Raw genomic sequence first — 18,645 nt, forward strand, 5'->3', positions numbered from 1 at the left:
AGTGATTCTACATGGGGGGTGGAAACTAGTGATTCCATATGGAATATTTCTAGGATAATCTAGGGCTATGAGCCTTCTCTATCTGGTGTCAAATCACCAGTTAGGAAAATGAACTTCGATCTGAGGACATACACATATACACTTACATAGATATCATAGGTCAAGACAAGTCGGTAAGCATTTATTAAATGCCTACTATACACAGCTACTGGCTAAGGGATAGAAATGGTGTGCTATCTATCAAATGACAATAACTTTCAAAGCCTGCCTTTGTTGACGTTCAGTTCTTAACCTAATGATCGTTTCATTCAACTGATGGCTCCTGCCCTCATTAATGTCTCTTAGTCCAACCAGTGTTGAGCCAAGCAAAATAATAAATGATGTTTGTGCAGTGAGACTGAAAAGGCTCCCGTAACCGGACATGGGACAGCCAGCTCCAAAAGGCTTTTGAGAGCCCATTGTTAAATTTTCAGTGTGAGCAGTTATACCTCAGAAGTAAGCAATTGCCACAAATCAAGGATTAACTTGTTGTTTTGTTGATCGTCTAGGCTTAAGGAAGTGGTATTAACACAAATTCAACTTAAAAGCACACATACTTTTTCTTCCCTCAGAGAACCCCCTTGTTAAACATTTACCAGCATACTCTTCTATTGCTATATAAACATGACTTGGGTTCAGCAGAAGTGGCTCGGGGATTGATGTCAACATAGCCTGGAAGCCTGGTGACCAGAGGCTAATAATAATGACAATGAGGTTAACTAGCATTTATATAAATGCCATCTTAAGATTTGCAAAGTGCTTTATAGTCATAATACTATTTGAACATCACAATACCCCTGCATGTAGGTCTTCTCCTCTCTTGCAAGGCTTGTAAGAAAACCAGAGGTTCTGGAGCAAAGAAGAAAAAGAAAAAAGAAGAATCTGAGTGAGGAAGAGAGCGAACCATGCTACTGGGGAATGCTGACAAACTGCAGGGCCAAGAGAGGTTCTGTGGGCACCATGATGACTAATGGGGGCAGCTAGGTGGTACGGTGGATAGAGCACTGGCCCTGAAGTTGGGAGGAACTGAGTTCAAATTTCACCTCAGACACTTACTAGCTGTGTGACCTTAGACAAGTCATTTAACCCCAATTGCCTTAAACAACCTTGGTCATCTCCAGTCGTCCTGATATATATCCTGCCACTGGACCCAGATGGCTCTGGAGGAGAGAGTGAGGTTGGTGACTTTGCACAGCCCTCCCTCACTTAAATCTAATTCACTGCAAGTCTTGATATCACCTGGATGTCATGGTCCTCTTTGAGAATGAAGGACAGGGGGCAGCTAGGTGGCATGGTGGATAAGGCATTGGCCCTGGATTCAGGAAGACCTGAGTTCAAATCAGGTTGTAGACACTTGACACACTTGCTAGCTATGTGACCCTGGGCAAGTCACTTAACCCTCTTTGCCCCACCCCCACTCCCAAAAAGAGAGAGAGAGAGAATGAAGGACAAACAACAATAACAATGATGACTAACAGTGCCATGCCCTGTGCCGTGGGAGAGGTAGAACTGTGTTGATAGATGGGTACACAGACTGAGATAAAAGTGCAGGAGTGGTGATGGGCATGTCAAGGAGGCCCCACAAAGAAGGAGAAGGGTGATTAACACAAAACAGATCTGAAAATCTGTGATGACAAGTACTAAGACATTGCTAATTTCTGCTATAAGTTTGTGGGCCCTGTGACTAAATCTTTGTCATTGTCGTTCAGTTGTTTCACTCGTGTCCAACCCTTCATGATATCGTTTGGCCTTTTCTTGGTAGAGATATAAGAGTGCTTGGCCATTTCCTTCTCCAGCTCATTTTACAGATGAGAAAACTGAGGCAAAGTGGGTGAAGTTACTTGCCCAGAGTCACACACTTGTCTGAGGCCAGATTTGAACTCAGGATGATGAGTCTTCTTGACTCCAGGCCCAGAGCTATATCCACAGCACCCCCACTAGCTGCCTGAGTAAAATCTTTAGGGGAAAGGAAAAGCAAACTTACTAAAGGGAGGTTATGGTTATTGCTTTGCCTCCTTGGTTCTTTACTTCCCTGAATAAATCTGTTCTATTTTAGAAGTTTTGTTGGCCTACTGTTTGCAGGATGCTGGGGGCCCTTCAAAAGATATAAATCCGGGGCAGCTAGGTGGCACAGTGGATAGAGCACCAGCCCTGGAGTCATTGCCCCACCAGTAATAATAATAATAATAATAATAATAATAATAATAATAATAATAATAATAATAAAAATTATATTGTCTTTCAACAATTCAGTTGCATTTAACTCACTAGGCATTTTTGGGGGGTGGGGGAATGGGGGTTAAGTGACTTGCCCAGGGTCACACAGCTAGTAAGTGTCAAGTGTCTGAGGCTGGATTTGAACTCAGGTCCTCCTGAATCCATGGCTGGTGCTTTATACACTGCGCCACCTAGCTGCCCCGTCACTAGGCATTTTTTATGTGGAGAGTCGGGTCTCAGCGATAGTCCCACCCACATCATTCCTGCCAGACACAAGAAAGCTACAGCAGCACAGGCCCCTGCATAAGGAGAAGGGTCATGCCAACCACAGTGGGCAGAGTCAGGCCCCCGAAGTGTCAATAAAACAGAGGTTAGGCCTGTAGCAACACTGTCCCAGCGTAGGGCAAAAGAGCTCAGTAGCAGCACTTGTCCTGCTTTAAGGGGTATCAGTTGACCCTGGCAGAGTAGGCTGAGGGCACCGATGTGGGCCCCAGTGGCAGCAGACAGCAGATCGGCTCCCAGAAGCAATGGAAGCCCAGTGGCAAAAGAGTGGGCTCTGGCAAGTGTAGTGGCAAAAGATGAACTCATCGCGGCCCACTTCTCACTGGAATGTAAAATTGACTGGCCTCTTCATTTTCCTATTAGGACAGTACCCCCTGATGACTATAGGACTCTTTCTCAGTGAGGAATTGGAGGACCAAGGGGTGGCATTGTTGGGAGGGAGTTTGCTTTAGGGCGGTAAGGGAGAGGTCTTGGCTGGTGAGCCAGAGAATATTTAGTGAATGATGGTGCAGGATAATTCTCCCTAACCTGCAGTGAGAACAGGTGACTCTGCAGGAAATGCCATCAGTCATCTTTGTTGTAGTCCTGATATTTTTGGTATTGCTCCTGCTTATGGACATTGCTAGAACTGCCATGAGGCATCACCCATCACATGGACCTGATTATTCAGACCTAAGACTCGGGCTTTCTTAGAATTCTCCCAGGTTCAGTCACTCCTTTGGGAAATAGTTAAATTGTTTTGTTTTCTTTGGGGGGGGGGCAGGGCAATGGGGCTTAAGTGACTTGCCCAAGGTCATGCAGCTAGTAAGTGTCAAGTGTCTGAGGCTGGATTTGAACTCAGGAACTCCTGAATCCAGGGCTGGTGCTTTATCCACTGCGCCACCTAGCCGCCCCTAAATTGTTTTTTTTTAAAGTTATATTCATTCATTCATTTATCTGTTTATTTGTTTATTCATTTATTTTTTATTTGTTTGTTAGTTCGTATGTTTGTTTATTGTAGGGCAATGAGGGTTAAGTGACTTGCCCAGGGTCACACAGCTAGTAAGTGTCATTAAGTTATATTTATGTTTCATTTTTTTCTTTTCCTCCTTTAGTACTGCTGCAACTTAAATGCTGAAGATCTAGGTTGACTGGTAACAAACTTAGTCAGTTAAGTGAAGCATGGGCCTCAAGAAGACCTTAGGACTTTACCACCAAGGGGTGGAATATGGTAGGAGAACATTCCCAGTTCATGCAGGTTACCGTAGTTTTTTCTTTAAAGAATAGAAAAGGGGGCAGCTAGGTGGCACAGTGGATAAAGCACTGACCTTGGATTCAGGACCTGAGTTCAAATCCGGCCTCAGACACTTGACACTTACTAGCTGTGTGACCCTGAGCAAGTCACTTAACCCTCATTGCCTTGCAAAAAAAGAAAGAAAGAAAGAAAGAAAGAAAGAAAGAAAGAAAGAAAGAAAGAAAGAAAGAAAGAAAGAAGGAAAGAAAGAAGGAAAGAAAGAAGGAAAAAAAAAGAAAGAAAGAAAAAAAGAATAGAAAGACATTTCTCAAGATTCTAAGGTTCAGAGGCTTTAGGATTCAGATTGTTGACATCATTGTCCTCTGAGGACAAAGTAGCCACAAGGGTTTCTCAGTTGTTTGGCTAGTTGATCATGATGTGAGCTTCATTGAACTGAAACAACTCAAGGGTTTCTCAATGTCTTTCCTTCTCCTGCCAAGGCTAAGTAAATCTCTTTTTGCTAATTGTTGGAAGACCTATGAGCATTTTATTTTGTTCCCATATTAAATGCAAACCACCAGGGGACTGGCCTGAGTCAGGCCCATCCCAGAATAGTGGATAGAAAACTGGACTTGGAGTCTGGAAGACCTGAATTTGAACTCTGCCTCAAAATATTTATTAGCTGTATGACCCTGGGCAAGTCACTTAACCTCTGTCTGCCTCAGTTCTTGTAAAAATAGGGATATCTACCCCAAAGTTTGTTATCAGGTTCAAATGAGATAATATATGTAAAATGCTTTGCCAGCTTTAAAGAGCTATATAAGTGCCAGCTAGTATTATAGTTATGGGATCAATGGTAATAGGTTGAGCAGTTATTTTTTTCATTGTTCTATCTACAGATGGAAAAGTTTTCCATGGGAAAGGTGATTTCCCATTGTCTTTCGTGGGGTAGTAATGCTTAATTTACCCATTGTCCTTTGGGTATGTTCTGACCAAGTGGTAGAAGCACATTTAAATAAAATGCCTATATTTGTGTTTTGGTACATTCCTCTAGGGTTACATGATGTTTGCACTGATCAGTAAATAACAAGCTAATTTGGAAAGCAAGAGAGCTCTAACAGCCAGGGGGTTTAGGAAAGGCTTTCAGTGAGATGGTTCCTGAAATGAGCATTGAGAGAAACTAAGGATGATAAAAGGCAGAGATGAGTAGGGACTGAGTGCAAGGCCTTCCGGGATAGCCTTGGCAGAGTAAGAAGATCAAGGATGTGTTCACAGAATAGCAGGCAGTTAAGTTTGGCTACAACATAGAAGGCCTGATGATGTGAACTGTGAAATAAAACTGGAAAGAGAGACAACAGCAAGACCATGAGGAGATTTTAAATGGCAAGCTGAGAATTTTATAGTGAGCAACCCCCTTAAGATCATTAGTTAAGAAGCATTTTAGTTGACCAGCCTAGGTAGTTTTTACAATCATTAAGGTAGGACAATGTGGAACACTTCAGGAATGTGGTTGTCATCCTTGTGCAAGAGCCATGCTAATCCCCTCTGTATTGTTCCAACTTTAGTACACATGCTCCTGAAGCAAATACATATGGGTATGTTTTCAGGGCTGTTCATCTACCTTTGCTGTCCACCTATCACTGAATTCTCACCTGTGTCTCCAAAAAGCTGCATCACAGTAATGAAGGTGGCTGAAGGAGGTACCGTGGAGTGTTTAGAGCTTGGTCAGACACTGAACGCTGGACCAACACCATCCACTTCATCCTGAGCTATTACCAGTCATCCTGACTGGACTTCGATGACTCTCTACAACTCTGCCTCACTTAGAATCAATTTACACACCGGTCAAGGTATCACCCTGTGATGACATCAGTCCTCTTCAAAAATGAAGGATGAGCAACGGCAAGGTAATACAGTAAGAAGAGTTGGTACAAAACATCCCACCCTCCAAAGTCTGTGATACTCTCCCCTACTATGACAAATAGATGTCAAAGGAAATTGGGCTTTAGCTTTTTGACAATGGGGTAGCTCACAGCTTTGGGTTGCTGGAAGTCCCTTCTATTTGTGGGGAACAAAAGAAATGCTCTTTAAGTATGGTGAATCTGTGCTTGACTCCTGATATAGACATCACCTTCAGATGATTTCGGGATACAACTAGTCATCTATTGGAAAGATGGGAAGTCCATCACTCTTTAGAACTTTTGAAGTTCTTAAAGGCCTCCTCTGGCCAAAGGCAAGAGGAAAGGGGAGAAGAGATCTGGTCAAGGTCAAAGCCAAGGTCTCTCCTGTTACTCCTCTCCTCAAGCAGTTACTTCTCAGTGATGAGCTAGAAAGCCATGCTCATTTCAGCCTCTCAAACGACTCTAGTTCTCTGGCTTGACAATTTATAGAGAACCCCCCCCCCCCCCCGGGGTATGGCCAAGTGTCTTAGGCCCATCTGAACATGATTCTTGTGCTGTTCAAAGGACTTCTCATATGTATTCTAAAGCCTATGATTACTTGATCACTTTAAGTAGAGTAAGGTGGCTTGATTGAATATCAATTAATGCCATCCTTGCACTTGACTTAATGATAGTTTAATTCTTAAAAATGTGGAGGAGCCAACAAGGGGAAATTCTATGCTGAATCTGATTTTCACAACAAAGAAGAACTGGCAGCTGGGGCACAATGATGGGAACCTTGGGGGGATGTGACTAATCTACTTCGGAATTTGTTAATATAGGAACATGCACTCTAAATTTTGGTAGAACATATTTGAAAAGTTTCACAGGAAGGATAAGACTAAAAATTCTGCAGGGAACTTCAGCCCAGAAGAGCTGGAGACTGATCAAGAATGAAACTTGGGGGCAGCTAGGTGGTGCGGTGGATAGAGCACCGGCCCTGGAATCAGGAGTACCTGAGTTCAAATCCAGCCTCAGACACTTAACACTTACTAGCTGTGTGACCTTGGGCAAGTCACTTAACCCCCATTGCCTCACTAAAAAAAAAAAAAAGAGGACCTGAGTTCAAATCTTGCTTCAGACACTTTATACTTACTAGCTGTGTGACCCTGGGCAAGTCACTTAGCCCTCATTGCCCCGCCAAAAAAAAAGAAAGAAAGAAAAAAGAAGAATGGAACTAGGATGATATAAAGTTCCAGTGGGATGAGAAATGTATAATTATTTGAAGAAAACAATGTGGATGCACTTAGAACTTGCCAATCAATTTAGATTTTTAAAAATTTTATTCTGAACTTAAGAAATACAATGAGCATAGCAGAATAGGGAAAAAAGATGATTGTACATGAAACTGCAAATTTATTATGTACAACTTGATATTCCTTTTAAATATATAATAAAGTGTTCATGTAATTTTCTCTTTTTTTTCCCTTCCCTCCCACCCTAGAGATGGCTACCATTAGACACAAATGTGTGTGTGTGTGTATGTGTACAAATAATTCTACACATTCTTTTTCTGGATGCAGATAACATCTTCTTTCATGGGTCTTTCATAGTCCCTCTCTTGCTTTGCCTTTTTTTTTTTTAAGTGAGGCAATTGGGGTTAAGTGACTTGCCCAGGGTCACACAGCTAGTAAGTGTTAAGTGTCTGAGGCCAGATTTGAACTCAGGTACTCCTGACTCCAGGGCCAGTGCTGTATCCACTGCGCCACCTAGCTGTCCGTCTTGCTTTGCTTATGTTTTATTTGACAAGAAGAATGAGCTTCCGACTAGAAAGGCCCGAACAAAACAAAATGGGAGGAGGTGAAGAGAAGCATTTTTTCTTTTTTTCACTTTTTATTAAAACATTTAGGATACAGAATGAACTTCTTTTGCCAAAGGTTGCTTCACTTTTCCAGAAGGAGCAACAGCAAACGCCTTGATAAAATATAATGAAGTTTTCAGTCACAGTAATGCCTGTAAGGATCTCAAGATCCTTGATGTAGTCAAATGCTGGACTTCTGATGACTATATCTTTCAGCAGTCTCTAGAGCAATGGTATACTGTGAGATTTACATGATAAGCATTTATATAGCACTGATTGTGTGACAGGCACTGTGCTAAGCACTGTACAAATACCACAACCACCCTGGGAGGTAGGTACTATTGTGACTCCTTTTTACAGTTGAGGAAACTGAGACAGAGGTTAAGTGACTTACCCAGGGTCACACAGCTATTAAGTGTCTGAGGCCAGATTTGAACTCAGGTCTTCCTGACTCCAGGCCAAGTGCTCTATCCACTGTACCACCTACCTGCCAAATAGCCAATAGGTAAACGATACCCAAGATAAGCAGGGAGGTAGTAAGAGAATGCCTGTCTACTCATCTTGAATTCAAGTCACCTGGCCTAGAATGAGGAACAATATCTCCAGGTACTGAAAGGAATGTTCATTGTGACTGTTGAAACACTGCCAATGATCTTGGAAAAATCACAGAGAAGGGGAGAAGTACCATATGACTAGGGAAGGGCAAAATGTCCCCTTTTTCAAAGAGGGGAAAACAAATGTTAACTATGAACTATATATGGAACAGTGAACTTGACTTTGGTTCCTGGTAAAATTCTGAAATATATTCATAAATGGATGGCTAAAGAACATATAGAAAAGAAAGCAAGCATGATCAATGAGCCTTCATAGCTTCATCGAGAACAGATCATGCCACACTTAACCTTATTCCTTTTGTACTAGGCTGCTTGACTGGGAGCTGTGTGACCCTGATCAAGTCACTTGATTTCTCACCGTCTCCAAATGATTCTCTAAAATGCTTAAGTCTCAGATCTGTGTTGTTCGAAGGAGTTCCTTGCAACAGTAAAATCACAAATCTGGACTCCACCCTCCCCAAATGAATTGGAGAATCCTTAGAGATCATCTAGCCTTCTTAAACCTTACTCTCCTACATGTAGTCTTTACTCCAGTGACATTAGCCTCCTGACACTCCCGGCTCTCAGCATTTTCTCTGGCTGTCCTCTATGCCTGGAATTCTCTCCCTCCTCTATTCTGACTACTGACCTCCCTGGCTTCCTTTGAGTCCCAACTTCTACCGAAAGCCTTCCCTAGCTGCTCTGAATTCTAGTGCCTCCCCTCTGCCAATTACTTGCTATTTATCTTGTATATAGCTCGCTTTGTGAATATTTGTTAGCATGTTCTCTCCCCCATTGGATTGTAAACTCCTTGAGAGGAGGGGCTTTCTTTTGCCCCCTTTTATATCCCTAGCACTTAGCACAGTGCCTAGCACATAGTGAGTGCTTAGACTTGACTGATCTTGTCCGTTCCTCTTATTTTATAAGTTAGGAAACTGAGATTTAACAGAGGAGAAATTCTCCCTGAACTACTAGCAGCAGTTAGAATGTTCTTAGCCTGGGGGCTAGATTAAATCAAAACAAGAGTCAGATCCAATAAGACCCCAATTCGGCGTAGCTATAAACGAATAGCTTTATAAACAAGAATTCTTCTGCCCTCCTCACTGTATTATGCCTTTGAGTTACCCCAAAGTCCAAAGTGTTGTTTCAAGAGGAAGTGGGTTTTTGTTTGTTATTTATCCATATAAATAGCTTATTATTTTCCAGTTACATTTAGAGATAGTTTTCAACATTTGTTTTTATAAGATTTCTAGTTTCAAATTTTTCTCCCTCCCTTCCCTCCCTCTCAAGTGACCTGATATAGGTTATATATGTACAATCACATTAAACATATTTCTGCATTAATCGTGCTATAAGAGAAGAATCAGAGCAAAAAGGAAAAACCTCAAAAAAAGAAAAACAGCACAAAAAACAAGAGAAATAGTATGGTTCAATCTGCATCCACATTCCACAGTTCTTTTTTTTTTTCTTTCTGGATTTGGAGATCCTTTTCCATCATGAGTCCTTTGGAACTATCTTGGACCCTTGTATTGCTGAGGAGAATCGAGTCTATCACAGTTGATCAACACATAATGTTGATGATACTGTGTCCAATGTTCTCCTGTTTCTGCTCATCTCACTCATCATCAGTTCATGCAAGTCCTTCCAGGTTTCCAAGAGGAAGTAATTTAGGAGGCACCCTCTGAAGCCTCCCTCCTCAACCAGCCTCAGCCCCTGAGGGGAGTATTCAAGCCAAGATTGACTGACCACTTGTCAGGTGTCTTACCCCAGGAATTTTTGTTCAGGGCTGGGTTGTGTTAGATAACCTCTGCCATCTCTGAGATTTTCAGATGGCTCAGAGAGGTGAAGGCAAAAGAGGGATACATCAGATACCTTTAGGTATTTGAATATGGAAGAGGAATTACATTGTTCTGCTGGGCACCCAGAGGGTTAGAACTAGGAGGGACTGATGAAAGTGGCAGAGGAATAGATTAAGAAAAATCTTTATATATGAAGTGCATATATGAGTTATTTAGGTCTTATTTATATAGTAATTATATTTAAACAAATTTGTCATATATAATTTATATAAATTGATATGTATATGTTATTTATAAGACAGTTATTTACCTTTATTAAAAAAAACTGCCTATTTAAAAAAAAGGGGAAGATGGGGCAGCTAGGTGGCACAGTGGATAAAGCACCGGCCCTGGATTCAGGAGGACCTGAGTTCAAATCCGACCTCAGACACTTGACACTTACTAGGTGTGTGACCCTGGGCAGGTCACAACCCCAATTGCCTCACTAAAAAAAAAAGGGGGGGGGGAAGAGGAAGGATTTAAAATACTAAGTTATATGTACTAGAATATATCTAAGTATATCTAAATGTAATAATGCAGAAATTATACATTATTTTTGTCATTAAAAAGTTCAATAAATATTTCTTCAATGAATTAAAGAACAAATATATGAGTGAAAATTCATTACAATGACTAAGCATCCATTCATGCCATCCATGAGACAACTTTATATGTAAATATTTATACATTAATCTTCAAAGATCCATTCTTCCTCAGAATTATGACAGATTTACCAATTTTTTTTAACATATTGGATTTTCTTAGTCCAACAGACTTATATTATTTTTTTTAAAAAGATATTCACTTCTATGGGATTTAGTACTTGATCTTTAAGAGTCTCTATAGTACCCCCCCCCAAAAAAAAGTAAAGTTGTCATTCCTTATTCATTAAAAAAAGAAAAGAAAAGTCTTCTCAAGAGCTTAGCAGGTAGAGCTATCCTAATGTGGATTATGGGCTATCTTTAGAGGTAATGCATTTATTCAGAGACACAGAGGTAGAGATAGAGACACAGAACTAGAGACAGAGATATGGAGATAGAGACAGGGATAGAGACAGAGAAACAGAGAGACAGAGAAATAGAGACTTAGAGAGACAGACAGATACAGAAAATGTTTGTATATACTAGATATGTGATCATAGAAAAGGGTTCTTAACCTTTTTTTGTTGTCAAGAACTTTTGATTTTACCTTCTCAACATTTCTTGATTCCACCTCTACAAAATCTCTTATAAATGCCACCTTATCCTCTGATGCTGCCACCACCCTGGTGCAGGCCCTCATCACCTAGACTGAGCTATTGAAAAAGCTGGCTGGTGTCCCCACCTCAAATTTCTTCCCAGCTCATGCTTCAGTTAGACATCAAAATGTTTTTCCTAATGTACTGGTCTGACCATGACACTCTCCCTCCTCAGTGAACTTCAGTGGCTCCCTATTACATCCAGCATCAAATATAAAAATCCTCTGCTTGGCTTTTAAAGCCCTTTACAACCTAATCCTTGCCTGTCTGTCCAGTCTTCTTATACTTCACTCACCTCCACATACTCGCTGATCCCGTGACCACTGTCTCCTTTATATTTTTTTCCCTTCTCTTTCTTCCTTTCTTCCTTACTTACTTCCTTCCTTCCTTCCTTCCTTCCTTCCTTCCTTCCTTCCTTCCTTCCTTCCTTCCTTCCTTCCTTCCTTCCTTCCTTCCTTCCTTCCTTCCTTCCTTCTTCCCTCTGAGATTACCTCCAATTTATGCTGTGTATATCTTATTTGTACATATTTGTTTGCATGTTGTCCTCTCATTAGATGTTGTTGTTGGTTTTTTTTTTTTTTTTAGTGAAGCAATTGGGGTTAAGTGACTTGCCCAGGGTCACTCAGCTAGTAAGTGTTAAGTGTCTGAGGCCGGATTTGAACTCAGGTACTCCTGAATCCAGGGCCGGTGCCCTATCCACTGCACCACCTAGCCGCCCCCTCTCATTAGATGTTAGAATGTGAGCTCCTTGAGGGCAGGGACTGTTTGTGACTTTCATTATACCCCTCAACGCTCAGCATACTTAGGACTTACGTATCGTAAGTACTTAATAAAATGCTTATGGACTATTTGTAGCCTGGAACCCTGATGAAGCAGTTGAACCATTTCTCAGAATAATGTGGGGTTTTTTTTCGGTTTTTTAGTGTGGCAATTGGGGTTAAGTGATTTGCCCAGGGTCACACAGCTAATAAGTGTTAAGTGTCTGAGGCTGCATTTGAACTCAGGTACTCCTGACTCCAGGGCTGGTGCTGTATCCACTGCACCACCTAGCTGCTCCAGAATAATGTTTTAAAAAGCATGAATAAAATAAATCAGATGACAAAGCTTATTCAGACCTTAACAAATTACATGAAATACCATTATCAAATTAAAAAAAATTAATAAAACCCAGGTCAAGAATCCCTAACTAGAGAGAGGTAACATGAGCAACAAGGTGGTGCAGTGGATAGAGCACCGGACCTAGAGCCAGGAAGACTCACCTTCCTTAGTTTGAATCTGGCTTCAGACGAATACTAGCTATGTGACCCTGGGCAAGTCACTTAACCCTGTTTGCCTTAGTTTTCTCATCTGTAAAATGAGCTAGAGAAGGAAATGGCAAACCATTCCAATATCTTTGCCAAGAAAACCCTAAATGGAATCATGAAAAGTTGGACATGACTGAAAATAGAGTGAACAAACACATGGACTAATGAAATGACTAATGGACTGAAAGTAACATAATGAGTTTCTTAAAAGCAGGGGCTGTTTTTGTTTTTGTTTTTTGGTCTTTTTATATTTGGGGATTAACACAGTATTATAAGTAGTAGTGATTCAATAAAGTCTTCTTGAATTGAATGGCTCTTAGTTAATATCTGGCCTCTGGTGTTTACTACTGGTACAACTCTGGGCAAGTCTTTTCAAATGCCCACAAGTCAGTTTTCTCATCTGTAAAATGAGGACAATTTGACATAGCTGCTACTGCCCTTTCTAGCCATAGATCTATGCTCTTAGGCCCTCAGTTCTAACCTTGGCTGGGTCCCAGACTTGCTACTTGACCCTGGGCAAGCCATTTTTCCTGAGTGGTAGTATCTTCATCCCCCTACTTCACAGGGTTATTACAAAGACTAAATGAGATAGTGCATGTAAAAGTACTTTGTAAATCATCAGGCACACTGATAATGGGAGGGATTGTTATTATTATAACTGCTCTTCTTCCTCTGACCTTTAATTGGAATAGAGCAGCCTTCCATGCTCTGAGCAATGCTCTCTGTAGGAGGCTGCTGGGGGTCAGATAACAAAGCATGTGGGGGAGGAGAGTCACACAATAAATAGCAAAGGGGCAGTCCCCTTCCCCTTCATCAGCCCTAACAATAGCAATGTTTCTGATAAATGCGTGCAGGAAGATAAGATATCACCACCCAGACAAGGCCTTCCTCCATCCCTGAGTCTCAAGAAAAGGGGGAAAAAAAAGATAAATGGGTCACTCCCTAAGGAAGGGCCTGCTTTCTGCCTAGTGAGTTCTTGGGGGAAAATCTATAATTTTAGGGCTACTCTCAATTGGAGGGTGTGTAGCAAAAAGAACTGCACCCAACTGGGTAGCAAGGGACCAACCTCCCTGGCTAGATTTCCAGACCCTCCTCTCTACTATGAATGATCCATCTTTTCCTTTTAAAGTCCTGGAGCCCTTTTATCCAGGCTTTGGGAATCACATCAAAAACATCTTGTTTCTCCTCGGCCTCTTGGGTGATTTAGAAGTATCTCCCTTTTTCCTTGTTCCAGGTGAATTACTGGAGACTCTTTAGGGTTATTTTTTTGTCACTAAGTGAAAATCTGGGTAAGTTTATCTAGGCCCGACAAATAAAACAAACCAGATGCTCCCAAAATAATGTCTAGTATCATTCCTTGTGATCTTAAGTTATCTCATTATAATTTTCCCCCATGTACTTTGAAATACTTTGATCTAGATCAATATTCCCTCCCCTTCCCTTCTGCTGGGGATTGAGGATCACATTACTGTTAGTTGTCCATTGGGGAAGTTCCCAAACACTAACTGATCTCTTCACTCCTTCAATGGGGGAATCTTTAATTTCAAGGGTTTTTTCTAGCATAATGATTGTCCATCTATTCCCTACAATGGCCTGATAGACTTATCTGAATTGTCTATCAAGGAACCCCTACTTTCCACAGTCCACAGGGGTCAGGGAGAAGGAATGAATAGGAGATGGAAGAAGCAAAATCCAGGAAGAAAAAGGCTTTTTGCTTTTCTTTAAGTTTACGGATTTTAAGGGATAAGGCCCTTCTGTAGTATAAAGTATACATGTGTTGTTGGTAGCTATCTAAGCTAAAAATGTGGCTGGCCTACATGTGGCATGGATGGATATCTGATCTTGGATCTGGCCCACCTCATTTCCAAGGGAGACTGCAATTGTCACTTTTTCCAAGAATAGAAGGTTGGTGCTTGTTACAACTACCAGTAGTGCTAGTGAGAGAGCAACAATCGGGATTCAGAACCACCATGGCTGGACAATCTCTCCTTGACACTCCAAGGAGGGTATTGCATGAGAATTCTGTCCATGTACCACACATAAAGCCAAGGGGTATGATAAGGGGTTTACTTTCCATGATCTCTCTTAAAGGGGAGGTAATATTTAACTTACTCTCACCAGCCTGGCTCCCTCCGACTAAGTATTGTTACACAAATGACAATTGTCAGTAAATGCTACACCTTTTTAGGACTATTTACTAAGTAGCAAACAAAAAAACCTGGGAAGTTATACTGAATAGAGAAGGCAAAAGAACATAGAAGAATAGATGATCTTTTGGGGAAGTGAGATAATATAAGGCTCTCAAGGAGGGAATACTTTTTTATGGGGGGAAGGGGAGTCCACTTTTAACAATCTGTAGGGCTGCAAACGCAGGGAGTCCAGGGACATTGAGTCTGGACATAGGGTGCTCACATGTGTGGCTCCAGGGAGATATCCCATTTGGCATTTAAAAATCCATCCTTTTTTTCATAAAAGGATTTTGTGATTTTCTAGTTACATGTAGAGATAGTTTTCAACATTTGTTTTTATAAGATTTCTAGTTCCAAATTTTTTTCCCTCCCTCCCTTCCCTCCTTTCTCCCCAAGATAGCAAGCAATCTGATATAAGTTATATATGTACAATCACAATAGACATATTTCTGCATTAGTCATGTTGTGAAAGAAGAATCCGAACAAAAGGGAAAAACTTCAAAAAAGAAAAAACAAAAACAAAAAAAGTAGAAACTATGATTCAAACTGCATCTAGATTCTATAGCTCTTTCTTTCTGGATGTGGAGAGCATATTCTATCATGAGAACTTTGGAATTATCTTGGATCATTGTTTTGCTGAGAAGAATTAAGTCTCTCACAGTTGATCATCACACATAGTTGTTGATACTGTGTATAATGTTCTCCTGGTTCTGTCTCATTTCACTCAGCATCAGTTCATCTAAGTCTTTCCAGGTCCTGCTCATTGTTTCTTGCAGCACAATAGGGTTCTATTACAGTCATATACCACAACTTGTTTAGCCATTCCCCAGCTGATGGGCATCCCCTCAATTTCCAATTCTGTGCCACCACAACAAGAACAGCTATGAATATTTCAAAAATCCATTCTTACTTCTAGTGACTGCCTCTTTCTAACTTCTCACTCTGGTCTATCTTCTTTTCAGCTGCCAAAGTGGTCTACCTAAAGCACAGATCTGACCACAATATTCCCCTGCTCCATAAATTCTGGTAGCTCCCAGATACCTTTAGGTATATAAATATAAAAATATAAAAATACTCTGTTTGGTCTATAAAGCCCTTCTCAACCTGGCCCCTTCCTACTTTTAGCTCCTAACACTTTATTTCCTTTTATGTATTCTATAACCCAGTAACAATAGCTTGGCTGCACCTTACACGAAACACTCCCTCCCATCTCCTGATTCTGTGCCTTTTTCTTGACAATTCCTCATTTTTGGAATGTTCTCCCTCCACCCCTCTGTCTTTTCATTTCCCTGGCTTCCTTCAAGACTCAGCAAAAATCCCACCTTCTGCAAGAAGCCTTTCCCTGCCCTCCTCCAAAACAAATGTCTCCCCTTTGAGATTATCTCCAATTTACTCTGTATGTATGAAGCCCCAACTGTTCACCCTCTGTAGTGGATCCTAAAAGATTGGCTTTGAGAACTCCCCAGTATTGAAAGAATAGAAGGATAGGTAGAGGCTGGAACTCAGCAAGAGAACAGGTGTATTCTCATTGTATGAGTGGAATGTGCTCAAGATGCAACCCCACAGACATCAGCTCACTGATGCCTAACCATTCAGAGAAAGATCTAAGAACCTTTGTTTGTGATGGAGGACCTCAAAAACCATCTCCAAGAAATGCTGATTAATAGCATTATTATAGGATTCAGTAGTTCTTATGCATCACTCATGGTGCTGGTGTTCCCCACCCCCAAAGTGGAAAAATATGGATGTGTGTTGACTACCAAAACTTAAGCAAAAAGTAGACCATTATATCATACCACAGGGACAAGTTGCCCTGGATTGTCTGCTTGGCCGCCAGTGGTCTTCAGTCTTGGACTTCTATAGTGGATAGTATGAGATTCCTATTTCTGAGGAAGACAAGGCTAAGATTACTTTCATCATTCAATGGACTTTCAAGTTAACTGACTTGTTGGATAGTCAGCCCACTCAAGGTAAATGAGAGACTAGACAATTAGCCTGTTTACAAAATAGCCCCAGAGGGGGCAGCTAGGTGGTGCAGTGGATAAAGCACTGACCCTGGATTCAGGAGAACCTGAGTTCAAATTCATCCTCAGACACCTGACACTTACTAGCTGTGTGACTCTGGGCAAGTCACTTAACCCTCATTGCCCCATGAAAAATAAAAACAAAACAAAAAAATAATAATAAAAACAAAAAATAAAGATGTTTTAAAAAAATAGCCCCAGGCCAAGATGGCAGAGGAAAGGCAGTGAGCTCCTGAACTCATGACACAATCACTCCAAAAAACATCCAAATAAGGTCATAGGAAAATGCCCGGAGCAGCAAAACTCACAGAAGAATGTGCTGAAATCATCTTCTAACCAAGAATGGCTTGGAAGGTCAGAAGGAGGGAGCTGCTGTGCTGATACAGGAGTGGAGCCCAACCCCACAGTCACCCTGACACAGATCCAGTCCCAGGAAGGCCTCACCACAGAAGGAGACCCCCAGAGCCTCTGAATCAGCTGAAGCACCAGTGTCATCTGGAACTAAGCTCACAGTCTGGTGAGTGGGCTGAGCCCTGGGCAGGGGAGAGACTACAGGGGTTTATGCTGGTGCTAAGGCAGAACTTGGATTTTACACCCCTACTGAGAACCAGGTGGTAGGCTCGAGTAGAAGTGGCCCAGGTGGGGGAGGGGCACAGGCTCATCGGAGCTAACAACCACAACACACAAAGCTGGTTGATTGGCAAGTTGGTCTGGGGTCATCTAAGGCCAGGAAAGAGGCCAGGCAAAGGAAGAATCTGATTCCTTTAAATCATACCACCTGGGACTTCTTAAACTTGGGATACTGAAGCCTGGAAACAGTGCCCCACTTTAAGGAGCTAAAAGTCTAGTAAAAGAAAGGCAAGATGAGCTGACAGAGAAAGGTGAAGACCATAGAAAGTTACTTCAGTAACAAGGAAGACCAAGGGGCACCTTGAGAGGAAGATGTCAACATCAGGGCCCCTATATCTAAAGGTTCCAAGAAAAATACGAATTGGTTTCAGGCCTAGAGGTGCTCAAAAAGGACTTTGAAGATAAAATTAGAGAGGTAGAGGAAAAAATGGAAAGAGAAATGAGGGTGATGCAGGAAAGACATGAGAAAAAAGTCAACAGCTTGAAAAATCAAATGGAAAAGGAGGTACAAAAACTCTCTGATGAAAATAATTGCCTAAGAATTAGGATTGAACAAATGGAAGCCAGTGACTTTATGAGAAACCAAGACACAACAAAGCAAATCCAAATGAATAAAAAAATAGAGGGCAATGTGAAATATCTTCTGGGAAAAACTGCTGACCTGGAAAATAGGTCCAGGAGAGATCATTTGAAAATTATTGGTCTACCTGAAAACCATGATCAAGGAAAGAGCTTAGACACCATATTTCAAGATATTCTCAGGGAAAATTGCCCTGAAATTCTAGAAGAAGAAGCTAAAATAGAAATTGACAGAATCCACTGATCACCTCTAGAAAGAGAACCCAAAAAGAAAACTCCTAGGAATATTATAGCCAAATTCCAGAGCTCTCAGGTCAAGGAGAAAATATTGCAAGCTGCCAAAAAGAAAGAATTCAAGTACTGTGGAGCTCCAGTCAGGATAGCACAAGATCTAGCAGCTTCTACATTAAAGGACCAGAGGGCATGAAATATGATATTCCAGAGGGCAAAGGAAATGGGATTACAACCAAGAATCACCTACCCAGCAAAACTCAGCATTATCTTTCAGTGGAAAAAATGGGACTTTAATGAAAAAGAAGACTTTCAGATATTTGTGATGAAAAGACCTGAACTGAATGGCAAATTTGACTTTCAAATACAAGACCCTAGAAAACCATGAAAAAAAAAATTGGAGCTGGGGGACATACCTGGGTTCATACAGTGGGTGACTGTCTTGTGTCTGAGGCCAGTATTTGGCTGGGATCCCCCTGGGTCCAGGGGTGATGATTTGTCCACTGTGTCACTTATCTAGATGATAAC

At 41.3% G+C, this 18,645-nt stretch overlaps 1 non-coding gene across 1 annotated transcript; it reads right to left on the reverse strand.

The window, feature by feature from the left end:
• Positions 1-5,233: 5,233 nt before the first annotated feature.
• Positions 5,234-5,336, reverse strand: LOC122744955. The gene has a single exon (XR_006355281.1). It is a non-coding gene; the product is annotated as a U6 spliceosomal RNA (small nuclear RNA).
• Positions 5,337-18,645: the final 13,309 nt, after the last annotated feature.

Source organism: Dromiciops gliroides, chromosome 2, assembly GCF_019393635.1.
Source record: "Dromiciops gliroides isolate mDroGli1 chromosome 2, mDroGli1.pri, whole genome shotgun sequence".
In the NCBI taxonomy this organism is placed as follows: domain Eukaryota; kingdom Metazoa; phylum Chordata; class Mammalia; order Microbiotheria; family Microbiotheriidae; genus Dromiciops; species Dromiciops gliroides.